This window comes from Diospyros lotus, chromosome 10 (genome assembly GCF_014633365.1).
Source record: "Diospyros lotus cultivar Yz01 chromosome 10, ASM1463336v1, whole genome shotgun sequence".
Classification (NCBI taxonomy): domain Eukaryota; kingdom Viridiplantae; phylum Streptophyta; class Magnoliopsida; order Ericales; family Ebenaceae; genus Diospyros; species Diospyros lotus.
Window position 1 is genome coordinate 11059887 of NC_068347.1, and position 22961 is coordinate 11082847.

Genomic DNA, 22961 nt, shown 5'->3' on the forward strand with positions numbered 1-22961 from the left:
AAGAGTCCGTTTTGAGATTTTTTTGAAAACATTACAGCGGAAGGAACCTGAAACCTCAAGTGAGCGCCATCCTTTTCTAGCTCGACTGATTTGAGCCAAGGATGACTACCCTTGACTTGGGTGGCATTTAGGTTGTGTTGCTTAAACCAACTTTTACTCTTTGAGTGAAATTTTATCTTTATTTGCCCCAAATTCCTTAACTTGCATGCTTTTCGAGAAAAAATATTTATTTATTTTTTTTCCATAAAAAAATATCCAAGCTCTCCCAGATTTCCAAAATATTGGGTTATTTTCCCACACCTAAGGGAAATTTCTCACCTATCTTTATTTTTTCAAAAATTAGAATGTTTTGTTAAAATTGCCCAAAAATTCCTTTTATTTCAAAATTTTCTCTAGGGCTCAAAATCATCCAAAATGGCCCAAAAATATCTCAATATTTTTAAAATTTTAAGAAAATTGGCTAATGGGGCCTACTGGCACACTTGGGGGCCAGCGATGCGCTAGTAGCGCGTGCTAGCCGCGGGCCAGGCATGCTCACTCGTTGGCTGCACTTGTCGCCTGCTCACTCGGGCGCCGTGTGTGCCCAAGAGTTGGTCGTGCCTGTTGTGGCTCGACAATCCTCTGCTGGCCCCCAATTGCTTTATCCTTTTTGATTAATGGTCAATTTTATAAAAAAATTTGTTATAATTTCATCTTTATTTTGATCTTAAAATTGATTTAAATTAAATATTAACATGTATTTTGTGATTGTGTGCAGGTTTAAAAAAATTAATATAAAAATATATATAAAATAAACAAAATAAATAATTATAATAATAATAAAGTAATATATAAATATATATAATATATATCTATATATAATACATATGCATATATTCAATACATGCGTTCCATACATATATATTTAATATATAATATATATTCTTGAATTAACCAGCCTGAAGCAGCTTGAATTGGAATGAATGCAGCATAATACATACATATATAATATATAATATAATAATACTCATATTACAATTGAATTGGGACTGCAGCATAGCAGTGCGTTGGAGGCTCAATTAAAGTCCAATTAAAGCCCAATTGAAGGCCAGCCGCTGAGTGCACTTGAAGGCCCATGTTTAAAGCCCAGCCCACTGATTATTTAAAGCCCAAATAAATGCAGCCCATGAAAGAATTAAAATAGCAGCGCGCGGCAGTCTCAAACGCGGTCCCTGGCTAGAAATTAATCATCAATCGAAGGGGCAATCTGGGAAAATGGGCATGATCTCTATATATATACATGCGCAGTCTCGCACAGTGGGAGCCCTAAGCCCCCCCAATCGGCCATTGCAATTATAATAACGGCGGAGTTTCTCCAGAGGACAACACGGAGAGAAAGGCTGGAGGAATTTTCGGTGAGCAGAGGGAATTCCGCACAGCAACAGAAGGAACAGCAGCACAGCAACACGTTTGGATTGGAGAGTTTTTCTATTCTTTTTAATTTCTGCACAGCAACACCGTGTAGGAGGGTTCGTTTAAATTACGCATGGTAGCAAGGATTAATTTTAAGTTTTCTGTTCTTTAGTTCTTATTATTAGTTGCTATATTAAGATTGATGTTCATTTTAATCCTCTGTCTGCAATATTATGATACTGTTTAGTAACTTCATTTCTACGTCTTTTTATTTTTCTATTGTCACTTACACTTTATTACAAATTACTGTATAAGAGATATATTGATGCTTTACATTCTGTTTAGTTGCTATTTCTAATGTTTTTATTTTCTGTTATCTATTAAATGTTGTTATTAATTTCTGTTGATACTTTAGTATTTTAGTTTACTGTATTTAATTTTTGTTCTTTAAATATTGTTCTGCAATTCCTGCAATTTAATTTTAACATCTTTAATTTTTTGTCATTTAATTTCTTTTAGTTAATTTTTAAATTGAGGCGTGTGGCTAAATAAATTTTAAACCAAGGTAAGGACACTGTCCAATGTTATGAATAACCCAAATAAGCCAAACTCTATTGCTTAGTTGAGATTTTGAAATTAAATAAAGAATTTTTGCCAAAATATTTAGATTTGGATTGAGGCATATGCCTAACGTGAAACCCTCATGCTAAGTATATGGGTTGCCCAAATTGGTAATATCGTCATCTCATACCCAAGTCTAAGTGTAATATATTTGTATTTTAGTTTATAGTGGTTGCTTAAGTTAGATCTTCTCATGCCATGTATGAAGGATGCTAAAAATAGAACCACCATCATCTCAAAATGTAATCAATAATAAAATTCTGTAATCTAATTTTCAAATTCGATGATACTATGATTTTATGCTTGCTTGGGGAATGAGTGGATCGACACTGAAATTGTCTTGTCCTAAGACGTTTTATTTTCAGTGTTAATTCACTATCTCAATTTTTCCTATATCACACCACACTACTTCACAATTTACTTTAATGCATTGTCTTTGCTTTTCTTTTAATGATTGACTTCTCTGTGGGTATGACCTAAACTTATCAGTTTAAATTTTGTATTACATAAATCTCTGGTAAGTGTGACTTTAGCTTATTTTGCACTTTCTTTGACCTCCAAAACCTTCAAAAAATATTTATTCGAATATTTCTTCTATTAAGGCCACAAATGCACAACGAGGGTCCAACCCAAATACATTTGGTTACAACACAATATTTATACAAATTTAACACAAAATTACAACAAAAATATCTTGATGCTTCTACAGCTTCAAGCTTCCAAAATTCCCTTTCTCTTGGCACATGAGAAACCTAGAAGATGAGGTAAAAACCTCATGAGCTACAATGCTCAGTAAAGGTGCAAATTGCAATGCAAATATAAGTGTATTAAAAATGTAATATCAAGTACATATAAGTGTGGCTAGATCTCCTACATTTCCCCACAATGTCCCTAACTACCTATATGACCATTGGTCTCATGTACATAATGGAGCATGCTCTTTTGCAACACAATAAAATCTATTCTACATACTTACAAAACTTGCAGGGCCACCTCCCATGGGGCCATCCCTTACATTTTGGAGCTCCTTGGACTTGAAGCGGTTCTTCTACCCTCCAATCCCTTTGCTTCCAACTTTCGTGCTAAAAAAAAAAATCTTAAAAAAAAACAAAGTGGCTAAGCCACCGCTCAAAGAGAAACCAAAAGAAAAAGAAATTTACACACCATAACATGGAAGAATTGTTACCTTTTCTTCCTTCATCTTTCTTCTTCTCTTTTCTTTCCTTCTTGTTCGAAAACTTTTTCCAATTCCTCTCTTGAAATTTCCTTTTTATATCTCTCAATTCTAAGATCCAATCCTAGCCATTGGATTTAACTTTATGAGAACAAATCTCATCCCTCCAAAGAAGCACAATTCAAGTACTTATGGGAGACTAAATCCTAGCCATTAAATCTACTTATTGAGATTAAATCTCATCCACACAAAAAACACAATCCATGCCATTATGTAACATTTAATCTCCACTCTTGATTCTTTTTTCTTTTTCAAGACTCTATTTCCACCACAAGAAAGCACAATCCATGCCATCTTGGAGATTTTAATATAAGCCTTTGGATTATCTGTCTTTATCAAGACTTGATCCCAACCATTGGATCACTTTTGTCTTCAAATTTCAAAAATGGCAATTTCAAGATTTATATAATCTTGACTAATTTCACCCATCAGTTGAGTGATAATTTACCCTTTCCTTTTTCATTAAATAAATCTCACATTTTCACACATTAATGAGAGACTAATCGAATCCCATTTAGATTTTTTTTTAATCTCCACCATCATTACTCCCATAAATGCTAGAATGACTATTTCTTTTTTCTTTTGCATTTAAATAAATTATTCCATTCTCTTGGACAAGAGCTTGTCAAGTGTTACTCTTATACACTAACTTGGCCTCCAAGCTTCAATCCAAACCATCCGTGTGTCACCACCACACTTATTCACCATTTTAGGAAAAAATAAATTACTTTCTCATATAAATGAATTATAATTTTTTTCTTCTTCTTCAATAATTTAATTCTCTCATGGAATTATACTCTAAATTACCAAAATACTCTTAGTGAATTCTCAATCCCATTTATCTCCACACAAATACACAAATTGGAATGATTCACAACTATAACCAATTCTAAGAGGAATTATTTTTCAAGCCACACAATTACCCTTTATTGTGTCTTACTATCCAAATTTACCAAAATGCCCCTCTCCTAGGGCACCATTATTCCCATATATCCACTTCTTCCTTAAGGGCATTTTTGAAAATTTCAAACATCCTTCCTTATTTTATAAGACCAATAACACTGGGTGTTACAATTATCATGTTCATTCTCATCTGAAAAGTATATTAATATGTCATCACTAAATACTATCACGAATTTATCTAGATAAGGCCTAAATACCCAGTTCATGAGATCTATAAATGCAGCTGGCATATTGGTAAGTCCAAACGGCATCACTAAGTATTCATAATGTCCATACCGAGATCGAAATGTCATTTTTGGTACATCGTCGAGCTTAATCCCCATTTGATAGTATCTAGACCTCAAATCAATTTTTTGGAACACCTTTGTCCCTTGTAGTTAATCAAACAATTCATCGATTCATGGGAGTAGGTATTTATTTTTCATCGTGACCTTATTCAATCAATGGTAGTCGATACACATTCTCAGACTCTTATCATTCTTGTTTACGAATAATACCGATGCGGCTCACGACAACACACTTGGTTTAATGAACCATTTGTTAGTCAACTCCTGCAACTGACTCTTTAACTCTCTTAATTCTGCTGGTGCCATTTGGAATGACGATATTAATATGAGTCGGGTTCCAAGTGTCAACTCAACAAAAAATTCAAATTTCTTTGGATGGTGGTAATTCGGGTAGATCCTCCAAAAACACATATCTGAATTCTTGTACTATTCATACCTCTTTGAGGCTTGGTGCCTCATTTTCCATCAATCGAGCACTAGCTAGGTACCCATATGCTTCTTTGTTCATCAGTCTTATTGCTTTATGTGTCGAAATTATCTTTCTCTTCTCAGGGTTACCCTGTCTCCGAAACCTAACTAGTTTTTCCTCAGCATTTCTTAAGGCCACTGGATCGTCCGGGCCTAATCTCGGCCCTCTCCTTTGGCCCAAGCTCGGCCCAACCTGATCTCCCTTCTGGACCCAGCTTTAGCCCAGCGCCAGCCTGCCATGGCATCATTGCAAACTCACTAGATATCCACGCGGCTGTCTCAGATCCCATCCACTTTAATAAGGGTCTTGTCGCCACCATGCTACCACCTGGGAACAACCACCGACGCCGGACAACTAGTCTCATCACTTGCAAGCACACGTCTCATGCATGCAGGAGGACATCTCCTCCTATTATATCAATCAGCTCTCTTCAGAGCCAAGGTATATTCTCATCTCTAACCTACTGCCTCATTTTACTCTCTTACTCACTAGACCGTCGGAGTCCTTGCAGGTGCAAATTGCCCCTCGGACGGACTCGTCGCCGGAGCCTGCGCCCCGCCTCCGATCGTCCCCCTATTTGGTCAGGAAGAAACATCTAGCGCCCACCGTGGGGCTCAGTAAAACTTACCTACCCCATAAGCTCACAAAAAGCCTTTCAAACCACTCTCCCAACAGCCACACCATGACAAGGACTAGAGATACCAACACCCAGAGGCCAGACGACGACAGCCATTGCCTAAACACCCGCACCTTTCCCTACGTCGTCCCACTCCCGGCCAGTTGAATAACCGAGGCCGATGATACCATTGCTGAAGGTTTTACTGATGGAGTGTCGAGTTTGGCACAAAGTCAATACCCTCATGCAGTCATGACAATAGACGACACCAAGAGAGGAGCAGGAAGAATGGCCCGACACCCCATGATCTGCTTCACGGACGCAGATCTTGAAGGAATAAATCTTCACCATGATGACCCCATGGTAGTTTCGGTGGTCGTTGCAAATTTTTTGGTAAAAAGGGTTTTGGTGAACCAAGGCAGTTCAGCCGACCTGTTATATCGGTCTACCTTGGAAAGAATGGGCATTCCCGAACGAAAGTTGAGACCCTTCAGCGAAAGCTTGATCGACTTCTCAAGAAAGCAAGTAGAGGTTAGGGGTTACATAGATTTGCCAACCTCATTTGGGACGACCCCATTGATTAAGACCATCACTATCCGGTACCTGGTGGTGGATTGTTGGGCACCATACAACCCGCTCTTAGGCCGACCATCCCTTAACGCTTTAGGCGCAATAGTATCCATCTCCCACCTATCCACCTCTTCGTCTAGACCCCCGCTGACATGCCAGGGATAGATCCGCCTGTATCTGTCACAAATTGGCACTGGACCTAGAGGCTAGGCCGGTCGCTCAGAGAAAAAGAAGATTGGGAGAAGAAAGACGGTGTGCGGCCGCCGAGGAAATGGCCAAACTCTTGAAGGCCGGATTCATCAGGAAGGTCCCATACACAACATGGCTCACCAACGTGGTCATGGTGAAAAAATCCTCAGGGAAATGGAGAACGTGCGTCGACTTCACTGACTTAAATAAAGCGTGTTCGAAGGATTCCTACCCGTTGCCTAACATCGATCGTTTTGTAGACGCAACCTCCGAGTACAGGTACTTAAGCTTCATGGACGCCTATTCTGGCTACAATCAAATCCAAACGCACCTTGAAGATGAGGAAAAAACAGCGTTCATCACGGAGAATGCCAACTTCTGTTATCAGGTCATGCCTTTTGGGCTAAAAAATGCTGGTGCAACATACCAATGACTGATGAACAAAGTATTCGCCAAGTAGATCAGCCGGAATATCGAAGTCTATGTAGACAACATGGTGGCGAAAACCTCAGAAGAGCAGGACCACTGCTCAGACCTAGTCGAGATCTTTGCGCAGCTTCGGCAGCACAGCATGAGGCTTAACCCAAACAAATGCGCCTTCGGGGTACAAGTCGGTAAGTTCTTGGGATTTATGCTAACCAGTCGAGGAATTGAAGTCAACCTAGACAAATGCGAAGCCATCCTTGCAATGCGTAGTCCTGCCAGCTTGAAGGAGGTCAAACAACTGATAGGCCAAATAATGGCTTTGTTCCGCTTCCTACCAAAATTGACTAACAGGGAGAGGCCCTTATTCCAATGTCTAAAAAAATCAACCGAGTTCTAGTGGACAAAAGAATGCGAGACTTCTTTTCGGGAACTGAAAGCCTTCCTGGCAACCTCGCTCATCCTTTCAAGACCAGATCTCGGGGAGGAACTTTCACTCTACCTCTCCGTCACTGCTAATGTCCTCGGGGCAATGTTAGTCAGGGATAAGGGAAAAACACAACGACTAGTATACTTCATCAGTAAAACTTTTCAAGGAGCTAAACTGCGATACCAAAAGATCGAAAAGCTGGCGTTAGTGCTAGTAACGGCAGCTCGAAAACTTATGCTGTATTTCCAAAGCCACCAGATCACGGTCCAAGCTGATCAACCAATCCGGCAAATACTCCAGAAGCTGGAACTTTCAGGGAGAATGATCGCGTGGTCAGTCGAGCTTTCTGAATTCGGCATTCAGTACCAACCGCAGAAGCATATCAAGTCCCAGGTACTCTTTAATTTCTGTGCCAAACTTTCCCCTCTCGAGCGCGACCCAGAACCCAACCCCTGGGTACTGTTTGTCGATGGGGCCTCTAACATAAAAGGAAGCAGGGCCGGGATCATCCTGAAAAGGCCCAACGGCCTCATTCTCGAACAGTCACTCCGTTTCAACTTTAAGGCAACCAACAACCAAGCGGAATATGAAGCTCTCATAATCGGTTTAAGCCTAGCAAAAGAAATCGGAGCATCCCGCTTAATCGCTAAAAGCGATAGTAGCCAACTAGGTCAAAGGTGAATTTCAGACAAAAGAGCTACAACTTGGCCGATACCTCCACAAGGTCAGAATCCTAATTGAATCTTTCGACTATTTCGAAATTGAATATATCCCTAGGGAACAAAACATGTGAGCAGATTTACTCAAAGCTTGCCAGCACTAAAAACCCGGAAACAACCAATCAGTCATACAAGAGGCCCTAGATGTACCCACCGTTGACCTTCCCGATGTACAAGTGGTGGGAACAGTGCCCGAGTTTTGGGGAACCCCTATCATCCAATACTTGCGGCACGGGACACTTCTCCCGGATACTGAGGAAGCCAAGAAGATCAAAAGAACTACTTGCTACTTCACCCTACTCGAGAGCCAGCTATACCGAAGAGGTTACTCACTACCACTCCTCAAATGTGTCAACTCCGACCAGTCCACCAGCACCATGTCTGAGATACATGAGGGGGTATGTGGAAGTCACCTTGGCGGACTATCCCTGGCAACAAAAATACTCAGAGTCGGGTACTATTGGCCAACAATGCAAAATAACTGTCTGGCCTATGTGAAATGTTGTGACAAGTGTCAAAAATTCGCAAACACGCATCACCCCCCCCCCCCCGGAAGAGCTCCACAATCTCGACAGCCCTTGGTCATTTTACAAATGGGGGATAGACATCCTCTGACCCTTTCCAACAGCAGCAGGACAACTTAAATTTATGTCAGTAGCAATTGACCACTTCACAAAATGGATTGAGGCCGAACCCCTGGCCACCGCTGAAAGGATTTGCAGATTCATCTGGAAGAATATTGTTTGTCGATATGGCCTCCTTAGAGTGTTAAGCTCGGACAACGGTACTCAGTTCACCGACGGCAAACTTCAAGACTTCAATTAAGAACTCGGCATCTGCCAGGTCTTTACCTCGGTCGAGCATCCTCAAACCAATGGCCAGGCCAAGGCCGTCAACAAGGTCGTACTGGCAGGACTGAAGAAACGACTCAACAACGCAAAAGGAGCTTGGCTAGACAAACTCCCCATAGTCTTATGGTCATACCACACTACCGCTTAAACCTCGACCAAGAAAACTCCCTTTCGACTTACTTACGTGTCAGAAGCGATGATCCCTATCGAGATTGAGGAACCCAGTCCCAGGTTACAGTATTTTCGGGAGGACGCTAACAGTGAAAAGCAGCGGGCCCACCTCCACCTGGTTCAGGAAATTCGAGACCAAGCCCAAATTCGTGAACAGGCTGCAAAGAAAAAAGCAGCTCGAAAATACAATAAAGGAGTTCGGCCTAGACGGTTTCAAGAGGGAGACTTAGTCTTAAGGAAGATCAAAAGCCAAAGGAAGCAATCCTCGCAGGGAAAGCTAGGTGCCAACTGGGAAGGCCCTTACCGAGTCATCAATAACCTTGGCGCAGGAATTTACCACTTAGCCGAGCTCTTAGGAAGACCCTTGACCAGATCATGGAATCCAGCCAACCTGCGAAAGTATTACAGCTGAACAGTTGTCTTCTTGTAAAATTCGAAAAATATGTACTCACTTATCACTTGTCAAAATCTTCATATGAGCCCGACACCCAAAAGTTTCTTTTTCTTGTCGCAGGCCTTTGGCCTCGAGTTACCTCGGCTTATCTCTAACAAAGCTTTGTATCAGACAAGCCCTGATGGACCTCGAGTTACCTCGGTCTACCGCCTTTGGCCTTGAGTTACCTCGGCATATCTCCAACAAAGATTTGTATCAGACAAGCCTCGGCGGACCTTGAGTTATCTCGGTCTACCGCCTTTAGCCTCGAGTTACCTCGGCCTATCTCCAACAAAGTTTTGTATCAGACAAGCCTCAGCAGACCTCGAGTTACCTCGGTCTGCCGCCTTTGGCCTTAAGTTACCTCGCTCAAAGCGACATGAAGCTTAAATCAACAAACAAAGCAAAGGGAAGTACAAGGTACCCACATTCGGAGAACTCTCATTTTATTACTCTATTTCATTACAAAATATGACCACGATACAAAACTTTATTATGCTTTCAGCAGCCTACACAAATACAATCGAACCCGTTCAAAGTCCTACACTAACCAAGCTTTAGCACAACTAGGCCAACCCAGCTCACCAAAACTGCCGAGCACAACAAAAATCGCTCAGGCTCCCATTTTCTAGCTCGAATGCTCGTTACTCAAGCATCTGACCTGGGGAGCTATGGACCGTCCGGGCCCAATTTCGGCCCTTTCCTTAGGCCCAATCTCGGCCCAACCTGATCTCTTTTCTAGACCTAGCTTTGACTCAGCGCCAGCCTGCCACAACATCATTGCAAACTCACTGGATATCCACGCTGCCGTCTCAGATCCCATCCTCATTAATGGCGGATCCCTTCCACATTAATGAGGGTCTCGTCACCACCATACTACCACCTAGGAACCACCACCGGCGCCGGATAGCTAGTTCCATCACCTGCAAGCACATGTCTCATGTATGCAAGAGGACATCTCCTCCTCTTATATCAACCATCTCTCTTCAGAGCCGAGGTATGTTCTCATCTCTGACCCACTAATACACTGTCTCATCTTACTCTCTTACTCACTCGACCGTCAGAGTCCTTGCAAGTGTCAGTCGCCCCCCGAACGGACCCGTCGCCGAAGCCTACGCCCCGCCTCCGATCGTCCCCCTATTTGGTTGAGGAGGAACAGCCACCATTTTCTTCTGACAATCTACATTGGCACCATACTTAGATAGGAAATCCATCCCTATGATGACATCGAAATCATTCAGGTCCAACAATATCAAATTAGGTTGGAATTTGTTGTCACCTATGTTAACCCCGCAATTCTCAATTTGCCTCGTGGTTTCCATGGTCCTTCCTATAGGTGTGGAGATAATCATTAGACACCCTAAGGATTCAATTTCTATTTCCATTCCCCAAACCAATGCATGCGATATGAAAGAATGCGTAGATCATGGATCTATTAATATATGCACAGGGGTTTCTAGTATGAAAAATGTACCTTGAATGACTGTAAGATTTGCCCCTGCGTCTTCTTTTGTTAAGTTGAAAACTCGTCCTTGGCTAGTTCCACGAGCTTCCTCTAATATCTGTTTGACATGTTCGCGAAGTTGTTCACAAAAGAAGTAAAATGACTCATAGTCGCCTAACTATTGGATCCATTCCATCCCGCAAGAGCCCTCCGATCTCCCTCGAGATGGTTTACTAGGAAATCAATCTGAATATGCATTAGGTTGGGCTATTGGTAACTACTTAGGGATACATTCTCTATAATATCTTCAAGAACATTAAGATATTGGAAAAAATCAGTGATCACTGGTCCCCTCATTTCTAATCGTTGTGTCCAATGTGTCACCCAAAATTGTTCAAGATAGTTACCTACCATTCTATTATTCAAATAATCCCCTCGATTAGTATCCGTTACTAAAATTTTCTAAACCTCGAAATCATAAATCCCTTATCAATATTCCTTAAGTCTCCAAGTAGAGTTTTGCTTTGATACCAACTGTAACGACATGCCCTTCCAAAATATGTCACTATTATGTGATTATATATATATATATATATTTTCTCTTTCCACAGTACCGTCTCTTAATGCCACGGGTATCGTATTTAAAAATCCCTAACATATATGTATTTAACATTCCCAATGATAAGCTAAGGAATGGTAAACTAAACACTTGCAGAAGAAGAATCTAAACCTAATGGAATATTATAATTGCAAAGGAAGTAAATCCATACAAAATCGTTCAATAACCACAATATTACAATATCCGACAGTCAAATTTAACATAAAATAGTTGAAACATACACCTATCACAATTCTCACAGTTTGTCCTAGCACGGGCATAGGACTTATTACATGACTATGAGTACAATCATATCTCAACAATCTCTTTTCCTTTTCCACTGCTTATCTCGCCTAGAACGTTGAATATCATAGGAACAAAGTTCAAATTAGAATATGAAACTTCTAAATGAGGGTTTACAACAATTTTCATTACATAACAAAATAACGAGAATGGCACAAAAATAAGATACAACAATTACAACTTTTAACCCTTCACCCTCAAAACAACCCCCAAGGACCATAGGCTTGGAGTGACTCTATACACATATCTATTCCCGCTCAAACATGACTAGGCTCACCACCCTCCATAGCCTTGCCTTTACCTAAACCTGGAATGATGCAAGGAAGTAACATAAGTTACAAAGCTTAGCAAGTATAAGCAACAATAGAGGCATAATATAATGAGGCACAATAAATCAAAAGTAAGGGTAAGAGAATATCCCCTTTGAAGGATGAAAACACAATAGATATCATCATATACAAAGTTAAGAAAATCCCACCATGTACTAGTTCATACACATCATGCCCTTATGCCAGGAATTAATAAACTCACCCTTTTATCAAATGTGGACCATTATCCACCCCCACCCTAGTCCATACTAGGCGACATTATGAGTCGAAGCTCCCACGGTCGGCATAAGCCACCGGCATAATAACCACGGTCGGATGTAAAACCACCGGTATGATAACCCCAGTAGGGAATAAGCCCACCGACATAATAACCATGGTTGGGTGTAAACCCACCAGCATGATAATCCCAACCGGGCATAAACCTACCGACATAATAACCATGGTCGGGCATAAGCCCACCGGCATAATAGGATATACTTAGTTACCACCCAACACCCATCTCCCAATCGGTTAAATGAGCACATATATGACCATGTATATTACATGCATTATCATGAACATCCACCACTTCCTTATTCTGAGGACATTCTATAAAACTTCTCCCCTAATTATGCTTATATACAAAGTGTAGCACCCATAGCCGCATTCCTTCCTTTGAACAAAATTTACCTACTTTTGGAACACACACATGGTTCCCACCCTCCATGGATAAATTTCAAGTTTAATATGTTGGAGGGCTTCCTAGAAGTTCTCACATTAATTTGGAGCAAGGGGAATGCATAAATAAAAGAAATCAAGCAACAGGGGAACAACTGAATGACAGGTAAGAAGGAACTGTCAATAGCTTTATGGGCCTCGGGAAGAAACTTTCGACAATAAGGAAACGAACTATCGATAGCCAAAAATCAACCTCTTGATATCTAACTATCGATAGCCTCTGCGCGTAACCTGTTGACAGTGTCTTAAAAACTGTTGACAGCTTCCCAAAGACTGTTGACAAGTAGCAACTGAAAAATACAAAACAATCCCCTCCCCCCCACCCCCAATATACATGCACTCTCACCAATTTCATGCATGCTACTACACCCTAGCAAGAATGCATCATTCCTTTTAAAGACATGGAGAGGAACAAGTCTCCATTTAGGTAGTACGAACGGTTAACAAAAAATTCAAGAAAAATGACACGAGACGCAACCAACCAGATTTTCTCCAAAACCCCCTTCCAAGAGGAAGGGTTTTCTAACTTTCACCCAAAAATAGGCATTTCAAAGACTTCAATGAAGGGAAAAACTCTAGATTTTCCCACAATAAGAATCCCAAATGGAAACTAGCCATTTAAAGAGGTTAGGAGGGAACTTACCTTGCTCTCAAGAGGAAGAGTTTGAAGAAGTAGATGAACCCCAAGCTTTGATCTCTAATCCTCACAAAAAACCCCTCAAATTCAGCCTTCAATTCCTTCCTTGAAGCTTCAAGTAGAAGAAGAAGAACTTAGGAGTGAAAGAGGGAGAAGAGAGAAATGAGAGAGAGAGAGAGAGAGAGAGATAAGAGAATGATCTTAGCTTTCTCTCTAAGGCATCCCTTTTATATCACCCATTCTTTCCCATTTTACCCCCAAACAATTCCACTTATGCCCACTTAGTCCTTCTCTTCTATTTTCACCACTTAAATAATTATGAAATCATATATTTATATATACTTTCAACACCTAAAACATCCATTTCAATTTACATTTCCCATTTCACTCACATGGAATTAATATCCAAAATGGAAGATAAATGTGGAGGATAAATGTGGTGAAGCCAAATGGATGGCTTGGATTAAAGATTGGAAGTTAAGTAGGAGTAGATTGGTGACACTTGGTAAGATCCCATGAAAGGACTTCAATTAAATTATGGAAATAAGAAATTAGCCTAATTGAGTGTAAATAAGACACTTGGCAAGATCTTGTGAAACAAGATGTGGAATTAAAAAGAAATTCAAAGAGGAAAAAGAAAAAGTGTCTTTCAAGCATTTAATGAGACCATCATTATGTGGAATTAAGAAAATACAAAAAGAAAATAGAAAGTAGTCAAGCATCTATGGTGGAAAAATGAGAGGAATTAAATAAATGAATTTCAAATGGAAATTAGTCTTCCAAGTGATGGTTTGAAAATGGTCTTATTTAAATAAATGAGAAAGAAATGAAAAATTCAAAAAGATCCAATGGTGGAGATTTGGTCTTAGAATGAGATTTGATCCAAGGACCATAGTTGATTCTTAAAGAGTGGAATGGATTGCCAACATAATTAGAGATTAATTTTATTTATAAGAATGGATGGTAGAGATTGTTTGGGCTAAGAAAATCAAAGGATGAGATTAAATCTTCCAAGGATGAGAGGATTGTGTTCCTTCTCAAGGGTGGAGATTAAATCCTATTTGATCAATGGATGAGATTAAAAGCTCATTAAGCACTTGGATTGTGCTTGTAATGAAGGGTGGAGATTTGTTCTCCTAATCCCATTAAAATCCAAGGGCTTGGATTAAATCTTGCATTTGGAATGAATTCAAGAATGAGAAAAGAAAGAAATTATCAAAGGAAAGAAAGAAAAAAGAAAAATGAAGAGATTGGGAGAATTGGGAGAAGTCTCCCTTGAAGGCAAAAGGAAGGAAAAGAAGAAAGCAAGGTAAGATTCATGTGTTTTGTTCATCTTTGATGTTATTTTAGAAGGAAAAAGTCTCACTTTAAGAAATTTCTCCTTAGGTGGGAGAAGATGGTGGTAAGGGTTTTCTTGAAATAAGCTTGTTAAGCATCCAAGGGTTTGAAAGGTAAGAGATGATCCCAAGGGTGGTGGTCTTGCATGCATTTGTACATATTGTTCCTTATGAGTTGCATGTAATGGTTATCACTTGCATGATATGAGTTCTAGTGTACCTATGGCCATATGGAGGACTAGTGTGTTGAAAGGGTTGGTTAATGCCTTAACCTATGGAGGTTATGAGGGCATGGAAGACTACCCATGTTGCATTGCATTTTTGCATTATATGCTTTCTCATGCTTCATTTACTTATGCATTGCACCCTTACTGAACTTTATGGTTCATGAGATTTTCATCCTCACCTTGTAGGACTTTTATGTGCCAAGAGAAAAGGGGTTGCAAGCTTGAAGCCTTGGAAGATCTAGATGTTTTCATGGATTTTTGTTAGATTATGGTTTGTTGAAGCCTAAAGCATGTATTGTAAATTTTAAAAATGTTGTAAATATATGGTGTTGTTGCCATGTGTATTGGGTTAGACCTTCATGGTTCATATTGGGGCTCAAATGAGAAATTTGAATAAAGTTTGGTTTTGAAGACTTGAAGGCCAAAGAGTCAAAGTGAAGTGAAAATGTAAATTTTGTTGTATATTTTGAGTGTAGCAAATCAAGAAAACTTTGGGTTAAAAAGCCTAAGAAAAAAAAAAGAAAAGAAAAGGGAAAGTGAAGGGTGGCAACTAGCAGTAGTTGGGGCCAGTAGATGGCCACCAGGGGGCCGTAGCAGGCGGCAGGCGCGACCTAGAACGCTGGCGCGGGTGCGCGTTGGCTTGCGACCACGCACGGTATGTGCGGCCAGCGGGGGCAGCACTCAGTCAGCTTGCATTGCCAGTGCGTCGCAAGGCCCTATGCGGGCCTCGAGTGCGCCAATAGGACCCTCGGCCAATTTTCTTTAAAAATTTGAAAATTTTGAGATTTTTGGGGCATTTCTGGATTAATTTTGGGTCTCGGAGAAATTTTCAAAATAAATAGATTTTTCGAGCATTTTTGGAGATAAATGTCGAATTTTTGAAAAATTAAAATTTATGAATTTTTTTCCTTGAAATTGGGAAAATCAATGGGTTGTTTGGAATTTTGAATTATATGGAGCCCGGTGGAATTCTTGGAAAGAAGAAAAATTAAAGTATTTAAAAAGGATTTGGGTAACTTAAATGGGAATTAATTCGCAGTATGTGGAAATTCGTAAAGCCTAATTTACTAGTCGATTCTGGGATTGAAGGAAGAGAAGAACGAAACCTAGTTCCTACTTAAGACGTTTTATGTTGAAACATAGTCCGTTCTTCACAAATGATGGGGCATGTGAGCAATTCAGATGATTGTTCATGAGTGGCACCCGTAAATAGGAGTAGGGCGTCACAGTATCTACCACCCTCATCAATCCTGCTAACATCCCTCGCATCTCGACCATCACCTGTCTTAGATCACTACCAAACTCCGCTGGTGTGCTAGGTGTGGACATTGGGACTTCGTTTGGAATAGAAATAGCCTAGCTGCGAGTCCGTGGTCATCCACCTCTACTACTCATCTTCTTGCATCATCACTTAGGGTTAGAATACTGTTAATTGGACCAATTTATCTAACTAACGGACACAAGTCCTAACTCTACCCAACATCCTATTTCTGTACGAGAGACACCTCAAAAACCCTGCTCTGATACCACTTCTATGACACCCCATCTCCTAAAAATGCTAAGGATGAGGTACTATTGAAAGAGAAATAAAATAAAACTCATACAATTTATGAAAACTGGAATTTATAATTAACCTGACTAACTGAAAGCATCTCAACTGTATTGGAACAACTCTGAACTAGCATAAACTGAAACAATAAATACTGGCTAGAAATCCCTCATCTAAACATATAAAACTATAAAAATCTCAAGGTACAAAATAACTCCCAGACATTTTTTATTCTTGAGCGACTCCCCATACACACTCTACTATCTGGCACTGCTAGGCTCCACATCTGGAACTCCCCAATTAAGACCTAGAATGGTGAATAATATAAGGTGAGCCATGAGGCTCAGCAAGTAATAATCATGGAATAAAACTGTAGTTGAATCAAAGAACATTGATACTCATGAAGTATTAATTATTCTTGCACTAAGGGATTAATGATCACTGTATGGTTGCATATATATGATATCAATGCACATAAATTAGAAAATGCAAGTAAGCAACTTTAGGCCCTTAGACCCATATAAATTGAAATACATAATTGCCTGAACTGAAACATGCAACCATAGAAACTATAAGCATATACTGTGGGCCTTGTGCCCCTAGCCCCCTGGTCGTCACCAGGCGAGCGACACAAAAATTGAACTTTAACTAAAACTTATGGGATCTCTGCAGACTAAGTCGCCTCGCGCTCATGCTGCAATGCAATATTCATATACATGCTCGCACACAATATGAAGTGATCCACATAAAGTCATGCTCCATGTTCATACCAGGATGTATGCACATAATATCAAACATGTCACATAATAATGCTAAGCATGTCATATAATCATCATCCACATATTGGGATAAGATGATTTTACGAGTTATGATTTATGGTATGGGCATTTTAGACTTTTCACATTTTGGCATGAGATTCCAAGAATTATGAGTATTTAATTTTTTTTATTTAAATAATAGCTTGCACTAGGATTCACTAGGAGACTCGTTCGGATATCATGAAGATTATTCGGATATAAGAGGTAGGCATCCAGATGTGAAGAAGGCCCATCCGGATGCAATGGGCTTATAGAGCACATGCTGTTCAAATATGCTAAGGGGTATTCGAACATGAATCAGGGCATCCGTATGTGATTCAGGTCATCTGGATGTCTCTCCAAGTTATTCGGATGCTATAGGAGTTTATTCGAATATAAGGCTCAACACTATGAGAGATACATCTGGATATAAAACAAGTCATCCGGATATGCTGGTCCCATCCGGATAGAAGGGAAGGACATTCGAATGTAAGCATCGGCTTATCCAGATGCATGAGGAAACCATCTGGATATCACACACAAGATATATTAGACACATCCGAATACGATTCAAGGCATCCAAATATCACTCATAACGTACATTAGACACATCTAGATATGATTCAAGGCATCTGGATATCACTCACAAAATACATTGAACATATCCAGATGTCAGTCACGGCCTATTTTAAACATATTCGGATATTATAAGGCCATTCGGATAGAAGAAAGGGCATCCGGATAAAAGAGATGGCATTCGAATATCATGCAGGCTCATTCGGATATGGGCTTAATGAATGGGAGGGCCATTCGGATATCACATAGGCCACCCAGATATGCACATGGGCCATTCGAATATCACTCATTGAAAACTTCTTCACCCATTCGGATGACTTCTAAACCATCCGGATGTCACTCAAAATCTTTAACAAAAACCATCCGGATATGAGGGGCCTCTTCCGAATGTCTATACATTCATATGAATTAAGACTTACGATCACAGTGTTTATATTCTGCAATAACTCTATCATCTCTACACCATTCCGAAAGAAACTTGGGAAAACAAATTCTAATTGATATGAAATAATCACAAGGATGATTCAAATATCATATTTGAAAGAATTACTATGAGGGAAAATGCATGTCTTGCCCAAGAACTCACTATACGTGCATACACACACATATATATATTAACTGATATAGATCTGAGAACAAAGATCTTGCATACAAGGATCCTGTAAAGAAAAGATTTATAGGAAGAGAACTTGCCTTATGGGTCTTTGAACACAGAACTTGAGAACTCTCTTATGTTAAAACCCTAGACTTGACTGCAACTCCTTCAGTTCTCTTCTTTTTCTTGAGGCGTGAATAAGAATAGGGTTTACAAGCTTATATATATATATATATATATATACGTGAGATAACCTTACGCCAAATACAAATTCTTTTAAAACTTTTCAATTTTATATTATCTTTAATTCCCTTATTTTCCTAATTATCCTCAAAATATGAGATAAATTCTTGAATTACCTTCTTGTCCTTATATATATTTTCCACATAATCTAAATGCCACTTAATGCTATTCTCACATTTAAAATTCCTAATATCTCACATTAAATATGTACTTTGCAAAAATCTTTTTCAACCCAAAAATTAAGAAAAAAAATTAAACAATTCTCAATAATTTCTAAGCCCTCTAACGAGTTGTTACATATGTGCAATTCAAGACATGATACAATGAAACTAAGGGGCACCCAACAAGTTCTTTGGTTAAAACAGTTCAGCCAAAGAATTAGGGAGCAGCAGGCGTTAAAACCAAATAAGGCATGCAATTCAAAAGGCAATAAAGTTGAAAGACATATAGTTCAGAAGGCAATAAAGCTAGAAATTTTTGCAAACAAGTCATGGCCAACTGAAACAAGTCAATACTGAAAAAAACATCCAAGTATAATCCATCAACGCAAAACAAAAGTACAATAGTAAAGAAAAGTAGTGACGACATAATGGCCGCAAACGGATAAACGGTCATAGGCTAAGGCATAAAGCAGCGACGGCTGCGGCAGAAGGCGACTACCGCAATAGGTGGCGATGGCCTCGGCAGGAGGCGACGGCCCTAGCAAAAGGTGACACTCATAGTAGGCAGCAATGATAGCAGCTAGTATGCGATATGGCGACGGTCGTGGTTAGTGTGTAAGGCAGATGCAGCTGGTGGTGTAAGGCAGTAACAACCACGATTGGTTCGTGAGGCAGTAACGGCCACGATTGGTCCACGAGGCAGCTATAGTAGTTACGGCTGGTGCGCGAGATGGCTACGACTGGTGACACGAGGCAACAACAGTTGCGGCAGTTCACAGCTACAGCACAAGAAGAAAAAAAGATTAGGAGAAAAAGGGTGAAAAAAAATTTTAGAGAAAGAAAGTGAGAGGGCAAGTGAAAACAAAAGGGAAACCCCTCCCTCCTTTTTATAGTGGAAGACTACACATCGAAAAGCTTGATTTAGTCAAAAAATTTACAAAAAATACCTCCAGAGGAACTCGATAATGAAGAACAATGAGTGAAAAATCAGTATGGAAGAATTACTCTTCTCTCTAGGAAATCTAGGAAAAAGAGTGAAGAGCAATTGATACGCCATAGTACAAAAAGACAAAATAAAAAAATTAATTAAATCAATTAATTAACCCGAATGGATGAAACAAGAAGAAAGCTTGCAGAATCCTCGCAACCCAAACGACCCCAAAATACCAAAGATGAAAGCACAAGCTATGGCCGTAAGCAAGACCCGCATCAATAAGTACGACCAACAGCCGTAGCCATTGCCTGGGGTCTACAGCCTCAGCTGCAGCCTTAAAACGTGGTCCCACCGTCTAGTAACGTACACAAGAAATCTGGTGCCCTGCCTTAATATAAGGGGGTCTCACACAACACGTGAACCTAGTAACTCCGACAATTGAAAATCCTTCTAAGAAAATGATAGACAATCATTCATAAGAAATTTCATCTCCAAAAAGGGTAAGATAATTATCATCTATAAAAGATGTTATCCACAGCAAATCATAGTCCAACCAAACTAGGATTAATCAAGATAAGCATTATCTACAAGAATCTTAATTTGGGGACACTTTGGATTATTCCATATTTATCTATAAATAGGCAGACGCTCATTCCAGAAAATGTGTGTCTCTAATACTAGTGTAAATACTACTCTTAGGCTTTTATCACTCTCAATGTCTAACTTAAGCATCAAAATATTTGCATAAAGACCCTCCTGCACCCTCTGACTGTTTTCTTCCTTGTAGACTCAAGCAACTTGAATACAATGTTTTGGCAACTAATTCATTGTTGTATCTCGACAACAGAATTATTGCGAAGTTTAATCCAATAGTGCAAGAACACCTTAGATGTATTCAAAATGTAGAAATTTACCTGCATTATCTTGGTCATAATATACAAAATGAATTGATAAATATTTTAATACTAGAAATAAGCAGTATCATTCTTAAGAAAATCAAATAATCAAAATATTTTTCAATTATAATAAAATGTACCCCAGATACAAGTCATCAAGAACAAATGTCTTTTATATTAAGATGTGGAGGTATTTCAACAAGTGCGATAAAAATGGAAGAATACTTTATAATTTTTTTAAAAGTTAATGATACATTTAGTCGAGATCTTTTTAATATACTCACAAGTAAAATAAAAAATCTTGAACTTGATATAAATAATGTGAAAGGACAAGAATATGATAATAGGTCTAATGTGAAAGTGAACATCAAGGTGTGCAAAAAAGATTATTAAATATAAATTCTAGAGCATTTTATACATCATGTGGTTGTTGCAATCTTAATTTAGTTATTTAAGACGTAGTTAATTCATGTGCTAATGTATGACGTTTTTTGGAGTGACATCACATTTTTTGGAGTAATACCACACATATATTCATTATTTTCTTCTTCTACAAAAAAAAAATGAAAATTTTTGCAAGATCATGTTTTTAGTTTGACACTTAAGCCATTATCACAAACATGTTGGGAAAGTCGTATTGAAAGTGTTAAAGCAATTTGATTTCAAGCTCCACAAATAAGAGATATTTTATATCAATTAGCAGAAACTAGTGAGGATTCTAAAACAAAAAAAAAATGAATCTTTTTCTTTTGTATGCCCGGTATTTTGGAAAAAATAATAAAAGGAAAGAAATGAGCCATCTAAATTAAGGTTAGTTTAAAGTTGGAAGTCAAACCAAGGGAAAGTTGGAAAAATCTAAAGTGGGAAAAATGTATATATATTTATGTTATGGGATGTATGGTATTTAGGAATATTGGAAAGTGGAATTAAGGATTTTTGGGATTAATCTAGGAGAATTATGGTTTAAGTGGGGAATTATGTAAATAAAAATAATTAAGGAAAATGGGTTAAGTATAAAAGGAAAAATGGCATGAGAAATCAAGGGGATTGGGAGAGAAAGAGAAAGGCCGACGGTTTGGGAGGAAAAGCTAGGGCTTCCAACTCTTTTTCTTCTTCTTCTTCTTCCTTGCTCATTAAGGGTTCAGGGAGATTGTGTTCAAGAAAGGAGTTGATTTACCATCTTGTTTCTCCTCTTTAGTTGGTTTTCTTGTGGCTTGAAGGTGGGTTGAAGATTTCCTTTCTTGTAGAGGTTCTTTCAAGCTGAAATCAAAAGAGGAGCTCACTAAGGCAAGTTTTAATCTTTTCTTGATCTCCTAAACTTGTGAAACAAAATGTCTTTGGGATTATTTATCAAAAACAACCCATTTTTGGAAGGAAGCTCTTAAGAAATGCCTATGTAGAAAGGATTGTAAATCTCTCTCAACTCTTGTCTTCACTTGTAAAAGTGATTTGAAACTTGGTATGGGGCTTGTTCTACCCTATAATTTATTGGGAAATGTGTGTTGGTTGTTAGGATGTAGATCATGCAATTTTTTTTGTGTTTCTTGCATTCTTCGAGTGTTTTGTTTCGAGCCAAAGTGATCTGTCAGTCGACAGATGCCTAGGAAGCTGTCAACCGTTTGGCTCAATAGGGGCGAGTTGTCGACCGTTTCCATTAGGTTGTTGATTGTTTTCGCTCAAGTGATGAAACTGTAGACTAGTCGTAAGAAGCTATCAACCGATTTTGCATTTGTTCCTATACCAAAATCCAGTTGTTTCCCAAGTAACCCCTATTGTATTCACTTCTTGGGTAAGTGTCTTTAGGAGTTAAATGTGCGCATTTGGGTTCACTTGTGCGTAAATCTTGGGACTAATTGGGGATGTGATATGAAATGCATTAAAGGTGCTTGTCTTCCTTGATAGGTTGTGTATGTTATGACACATGTATGATTGTGATATTAGGTCATGGATTACATTCATTGGGGATCATGCTTTGTGTGTGCTAGGAGCATGAACATTAATATGACACAATTGGCCCTATGAGTGTTGACTCATGTAATGTAGTCTCGCATATGCACATATAGCATTTTGTATGTGTAATTTATTACGTGGGCGTAGCATGACCTGATGCTTGGCTTTATGGGAGCATTGCCATCACATTTATGCTGCAAAGGCGATTGCATACCCCATATGATGCATTACATAGTGGTGGTGGTACTGGCTTGTGATTATGATGCGTAAGATTGTGGGTTTTGTCCCACAGCAACCACA

At 39.1% G+C, this 22961-nt stretch overlaps 1 long non-coding RNA gene across 1 annotated transcript; it reads left to right on the plus strand.

Annotated features, from left to right (window-relative positions):
* Positions 1 to 1304: 1304 nt before the first annotated feature.
* Positions 1305 to 15312, plus strand: LOC127812140 (uncharacterized). Its single transcript, XR_008025829.1, has 2 exons — positions 1305 to 1500; positions 15147 to 15312. It is a non-coding gene; the product is annotated as an uncharacterized LOC127812140 (long non-coding RNA).
* The last annotated feature ends 7649 nt before the right edge of the window (positions 15313 to 22961 follow it).